Source organism: Anser cygnoides, chromosome Z (genome assembly GCF_040182565.1).
Source record: "Anser cygnoides isolate HZ-2024a breed goose chromosome Z, Taihu_goose_T2T_genome, whole genome shotgun sequence".
Classification (NCBI taxonomy): Eukaryota; Metazoa; Chordata; class Aves; order Anseriformes; family Anatidae; genus Anser; species Anser cygnoides.
Window position 1 is genome coordinate 28,901,830 of NC_089912.1, and position 6,953 is coordinate 28,908,782.

General features: G+C 43.0%; 1 long non-coding RNA gene across 1 annotated transcript; it reads right to left on the reverse strand.

The window, feature by feature from the left end:
• Positions 1 to 1,223: 1,223 nt before the first annotated feature.
• LOC106042335 (uncharacterized) lies at positions 1,224 to 6,258 on the reverse strand. The gene is made up of 4 exons (XR_001211052.3): positions 6,051 to 6,258; positions 5,210 to 5,287; positions 1,754 to 1,846; positions 1,224 to 1,354 (listed from the first exon to the last, which is right to left on the reverse strand). It is a non-coding gene; the product is annotated as an uncharacterized lncRNA (long non-coding RNA).
• Between the last annotated feature and the right edge of the window lie 695 nt (positions 6,259 to 6,953).

Consider the following 6,953-nt stretch of genomic DNA (forward strand, 5'->3'; position numbering starts at 1 on the left):
AGAAGGATGCTTACAAAACTTTTTAAAATTAAGTTTAGTGATCATTGCATTGGCTCTTAAAAGATGAAAACCAAACAAAGTGCTTCAAGCATTTTAATATTCACAAAACAAGAAAAAGCTAAGTAGTTGACACAAGACTGCTTTCATATGATTTAGGAAACAAAAATAATTCTTCCTGTCAATTTTTCCATGTGGAAAGTCTGTAGAAATGAATGTTTTCTTTCACTTTACCAGAAGAAAGAACATTTTAAAGTTCTTTTCAGGAATGAATGTTTGATTTCAGATCTATCCATCATTTAGCACCGACCCCTTGAAAAATACCAGGAGACCAGCCTTCAGAATTAAGCAAGAATGATGCCCAGAAACAGATTTACACCTCCATACTCAGTGAAAAGCATAATAAATTATATTCTTCCAAATGCACATGAATTAATATAATTTTCCTGATGGTGATACCCAAGGAGCCAGTTATAGGTAGATGTTCTGAGGGGTGATCTGGATGCTAATGTGAAAGCAAAATTTATTTTTGAGCTCTTGCATGGTCTCATGTGGCTAAAATAATGGGAAGGAAAAAAACAAACAAACAAACAAAAACAACAACAACAACAACAAACAAACATGGAAAATGTGGCTTTCACTAGGCACGCCTGCAAGCCCCCAGGAGCAGGGTGGCTGTTGCTCAGCCTGGCCCCTGGATGCACCTCACCTGCAACTAAGCTGTTGGGTCAGCCTGCCAGGGTCTGCAGGCTGCACGGCTTCTCCTGATGCTGCTCCTGTGAACTTTGGTAGGCTACGTGCAGCTACGAGACCGCCAGCTGCAGCGCAGCCCTGCCACGGTGTGACAGGCAAACAGCCACGGTTCAAAGTATTAATGCTTGTCTGCTCGTACCCGTGGAATGCTGTGCACTTGAAAATATGTAAAATGTTTTAAATAGGGTGCAGAAAGAGAAGGGAGAGGTTAAAAATAAAGCACTGAAGCCTTTGGTTCGTTGACATGGTATGGCATTCCCATTTCTTTTCTGCCTAGGTAGAGAGAGAGAAGAGAAAAACTACCAAAAATTTTTCTTTTCATATATAATAAAAAGTAACTGAAATCATCTATTTGGTGTGAAAATTCATTTAATATGTTGGGTGGCTATCCTTAAGGTCTTGTGTGCAAGCCTTAGAAGGGACAGTAAGGTGGGCATGCATGAGAAATGAGAAGACCACAGCTTCTCTGTCCACACGCTGTCAGCACTCCTGCGAAGTTGCTGCTAGCCAAGCCCAGCATGGCACAGCCCAGCACAGCACAGCACGCAGCCTCACTGCTCCTGCTGAGAACAGCTCATGGATGCTGCTGTGTTCATCAGCTGGTCTGCAAAAGACCTGGATTTAGCTGACAAAGCAAGAGCAGGACACCTTGCTGGCCATGACAGGGACCTGTCACCCCTGGGGGCCAGGATGCTGCCATCAGTGGTCCGTCCGGGTGAGCACCACCACCACCTCCAGAGCAGCCCTGCAGACCTCCACTTGGCCACACACGTGCCCTCCCCACTGAGTGTCTCAAGCAGGTTTTTGCCAGCTCACATCAAGTGACATTTTTCCTTCTGTCCAGAGCAAGAATGGCCGATAGGGCTTGCTGACCAGGGCTAGCTGGCTTCTGATAGCCTGACCCCATCAGGACCAGGCTGCTCAAGCAAAGGATGAGAAAGCACACATGAAAGAAAGGCAGGCAGCCCACATTCCCCCGTTCTGGATGGTGTCCTGAACTTACCTCAGGTGATGGAGATCCCCATCTCATGGCTGCTGAAACCAGTTAGGTGCAGTGGTGTTGGCGCCGACCTGAAGATCTCAGGAAACAGTGCGGCTGCAACCAGGATATATTAAAATCAAAAGCTTCAGGTGTTTGAGTCTTCAGCCATTCTGTGTCTCACACTTAAGTATTTCTGGATTTACTGCGAAGTGGAACGGAGGCCTGAGAAAATTTATCCACCCCCTAATTTATCTACAAGTATTGAACCTATCTTTCATCTGCTGTTCCTTTTTCTTTGCTTTGCTACACATGAAATGAACATAGTTGTTGGTAGGTGCTAGACTGGATAGGTCTCCAGGAGGCTCAGCTGCATGCAGCAGGTCAAACTACCTGCATAGCTATGGTACTTCTGAGAGAAATTTGTGCAACTTTTCCTGAGTGTCCATCTGGGAATTTCCAAGGCATCCCGTAGCACTGCCCTAGCTGTCAGAAGACACCGTCCAACTTTCAACCTAAAGCCCTATGCTGAGGTTTAGGCCTTCTATTTCCTCCCATGACTAATGGGCCAGGAAACAAGATTTTCTCCAGCCCCTTTGCAGCTGCCTTCAGACGTTTTGTCACGTTCCCCTCGCTTTAAACTAAACAGTCTTATTTCTCCCTGTCTCTCCACACCAGGCACATGTTGTAGACCTCTGGCTATTCTCACTGCTCTCCTTGGACTCCCTCCAGCGGCTCCCCACCTTGCAGGAAGTGCCTTGCCCAAAACTGGATGCCGCGGATCGGCTGAAGTTTTACAAATGCTGACTGGAGTAGAACGAGTACTGTACAAGCGCCGTAGGTTGTACCTCTGTTTATATATTCCAGGGCAGTGTTTGCTATTCTAACAACAGCAGCAGATTAACTCCTGCTGGCTTCAGATCCACTGTGACCCTCAGATCCCTTTCTGCAGAATACTCAAAAAAAATGGGTATCTGTCTAGTCACTGCGTAATGCCTGCACGTAGTATCTTCTTTTTGATGGCATCTGCTTGAAAAAAACATTTCTCCAGTTTGTCAAGATAACACTAAGTGCTAATGGTGTTCACTAGCATCACTATCTCACTGCCTAAAATGTAATACGTTTGCTTCCTAGCTCAGTATCCTTGTTCTGAAAATGTTGATTTGCAGAAAACCCATGGCAGGACTTAACCCACCACTGTGTTCTTTATAGTAGGCAGCTGAACACTTTCTGGTATGGGTATCCAGTTTTGTCTCCACCCAACAGTATTTCATCCTTACATAGTTTGCCTGGTTTGCTTATAAAAAGATCACATCAGCCAATGTCAAAAGCATAAAGAAAGGCAAGATTTATGGCTTCCATTGTTTATTCACAGGCCTTTTGCCTTACTGTGAAGGAAATGAGATTGGTTGGACATGATTTTGTTCTTGATGAATCTTTGCTGACTGTTAAAAATTTGTTTGCTTTTATATCAGTAGATCCTTTTGTTTGGACTAAACTTACAAACTTTCAATTTCTTTTCTTAAAACTTCTGCCAATTGGTTTCTTTAATTGGCCAAGGTAAATTTCTCTTACCTCACAGAGTTTAACATACAGACCACTGCACTGCAACACCCTTCAGTGCAGAGCAGGACTTGGAAAGTTGTGTTGCAAGCTGGTGCTGAGCACAAAGACCAAACTATCCAAATGATCTTGAGGACAAGATTAATAGAAATAAAATAAAATTAAATGCTAAATCCCACACCTCAGGGTCAGCAATAACAACAGGATCTTATGCTGTTAGCAGGCAACTCTCCCTAAGTGAACAGCAATGGCACAAAAAGGCATGGATTTATTAGCCAGTGTAATTACTCTGAGTTTTGACTACCAACAGTGACTATTGATATTAAAAGGTATGTCAGGATTTTGGCAAAGATGTCTTGGGAAGCCATAAGTAACTTATGCTCCTTAGGTGGTCAAGGAATAGTTTTCATGCAGATTAGATCCAAAGAGCAACAAATAATAACACAAATGAAACAAATGTGTAGTTGTTTCTCTTAAGTTAGTCAGAGATGAACATACAGGGAGGAGGAAGAACCACTGATGATCCTAAAAATGTTACCACTTGGATAAATGAATGTAATTCAGGCAAAACCTGTGGGCTGAGGCAAGTAGTGATAGCTATAGTAGATATTTCATAATTGTACAGAGCAAAAGTATCAGTAATCAGTCTTATGAATCATTGCAGTAATAGTGCAATTAGTAGAAAAGTGCAATAGTGCAATAGTAGAAAAGTGCAATAGTAGAATAGTAGAATAGTAGAATAGTAGAATAGTAGAATAGTAGAATAGTAGAATAGTGCAAGAAGAATAGTAGAATAGTAGAATAGTGCAATAGTAGAAAAGAATGACAACTGCTGTGTGAATCTTTCATATGTATGTGAATCAAATCACCATGCTTTTACTGTCTCACAATCTAGTACTAACGTGTCCCTGCAGTACTGCCATGGGTGAAGGTGGTGTTTTACAGATGAGTTATTGCAAAAAAAGGGACCATGAAGCCAGGGGAGGCAGAGTGAGGTGAGGACTACATATCTGTAGTACCTACAAGTAGGTTCCAGCACAGAACCTGTAGCTAATTACTTTTTTGTACTTTTTTTTTCTTCCTTTTTCTTTTAGATCTGACACAGTCACTGGCCTTAATTTGCATAAGAAATCAGTGGACTCCACCAGTCTCCCACAGTTTTCAGAATCATGCTCCAGCCTTTGGGCTGTTTTTAATGCACACTTTTAATTTGTCCTCAGAGAACTCTGCAACCTTTCACATTACAGAACCCAGTAATTGTTGTTATTACTTCTTCTGGAAAAATATTGGGCAGAAAGTTAAAGCTAGGTTTTCAAAAACAGTTTTTTCTGCTGGTGTATCAGGACCTATGACCTTGGAGGCCTTTAACCTATCTGCCCCTTACAACACCTTTTGCAGTTACCAGATTTGAAGTTATCTAGATGAGAGAGGAAACGAAAACAGCACAATCCCCCATTTGCATCACCAAGAGAGACCACAAACATACAAACTCTGCAAACGTCCTTCAGCTGCAGCACTGGTGTCCGGGTTCCCACACTCAGGAACCACGCATCACCCCACCATTTCTTGCAGATTTTCCCTCTGTGCTCGTGACAGCGAGGCAGGGCACACGAGGATGCACTCGTGGCACATCCTCTGGTCTGTCCTGCAGCAACTGGCACAGGCACGCTGGTGCTGTGGGAGAGGCTCCTGTGTGGTGGCCTTTATCATCCTCCCCCCGGGACCTTATCTCTGGTTTTACCACCTCTGGCTTTTATTAGAGACAATGTATTTGCAAATGTTCAGAGAGTGCTGTGTGCGTAGGGTATCAAGACAGGACATGCAGCTCACTCACTATGGTGTTTTCCTTCTACTAGGTCTTCAGAGGGCTAGGGAATGCAGTAATAAATCAAGAAAACAGCATGACAGTGGACATACGTGACTGTTCAGATTGGCAATGTGAGGTGCATGCTCCAGTGAGTGCCATGATCCAAGATGCTGTCATATGAAGTTTTGCTTCATAGGAAAAAAAAAAAGAAAAAAAAAAGAAAAAAAAGAAAGAAAAAGAAAAAAAATATTTTTAGCAAACAGTAGAAGACAAAGGAGTTTTGAGTGCATTGGATAAAGTAGTTTCTCTGACCCAACTACTTCCTTTTTTTTCTCTGTCTTTTTAGTAGCTTCCCCATCATTCAGGAAACGTGAATGAAATCAGGAAACCCGTTTGTGGCCCAGGCCTGGTGTGGAAATGGTAATTCTTTGGGGTACTTGAACGGTGGTGTACAAGCTGAGGTCTGCCATATCACAGGTGAATAGTGCAGTCCCAATTAGCCACAAATTCATGCCTCTGAAACACTGTCATTAAGCAGTTTTCAGAAGTCACCCCTCCCTCAGGCACAGATAAGAGTCGCTCACTGTGGCACTGAGTTACTCTGACGTACTGGCACACCAAGAATTGCTCGCCCAGGCTCCCTCACCCTCCTGCCCACTGCCAGGGGAGCCGCCGTCACTCTGTCCCGCTCCTTGGCCTCATGTCGGTGTAGTAAGAGCAAACTGCTGGCTCACAAAGAGGCAACATGAGGCCCTTAATCCGCTTTTCCTCGTCTACACTGAACTTGCATAATCCACAGAGCAGCCAGGCCAAATCTAGTTATTTATAATCCAGCCAAATGCTGGCTTGCTGTCTGCACTGCCCCAGAGGGGGTTTCCCAAAGTGCAGGGCACCATCCCATTTCCATTACTGCTAAAGATCATCCGCGTGAAATACTGTGACATGACCTACTTTAAACAGGTATTTTGCCTCAGATGTAGCCTCCACCCTGAATACACCTAGTTGTGCTCACTGTGGTGTCATAAACGATTGGACGTTGTTATCCTATGAGTTAATTTGGAATATGGAGATAGCATGATCCAAAATTAACATCTCTACCTGTAGAGTTTGTTATCCCTGTAGGTCTCCAGACAAATGTTTTCTCGTTTTTGCATATTTCTTATCTGCTGCATTTATTAGTGTTTTTTGGTGTTTAAGGCTTGAAAGTCTACCAGCAAACGTTATTCTCCAAAGGAAAAGAAGTACACCAGTAAAAAGTGATATTCTACCAGTCATTGAATATCCAGCTATTTAACTCTGTTATATCATCCAGAGAGAGTGTTTGTGTTTGTCTGGGGTGCGTGGGAACAGGTTTGGTGTTTCATGCATAATTCAGAAACATATAAGGAAGCCCAGGCTTTCTGAAATGGGTTCACATACAACAATGTGCAAGAAAAAAAAAAAAAAAAGTCTGCATGATTTTCAGAAGTAGAAACAAACGTGATCTACCACTGGACAAAATGTTTTTGCCCTATCCACAGAAAAGTCGCTGCCTGTTTTCATCATGGTGAGTAACTTCAACTACTGTTCACATATGTGATATTAATGTTTACAAACACAATGGGCAGGAGTGTAAAATAAAAGTAAAATAAAAGAATATTGTCCTTGCAGCAGGGCATGGGCAGGAATTACTGCAAAAGCAGAGAGTTATGTCCTTCTTATGCCTCTGTGGTGGCCCAGCAGAACAAGACTGGTTCTTGGCCCCAGTCTCAGGTTATCTTCATCTCTCAAGCAAATTAGAGCAGTGTGAAGCCTATTAAAGCAGCTGGGGGAAAATGAGTTTTCAGGGAATTTGTGTTAAAACTCCTTTCCCTG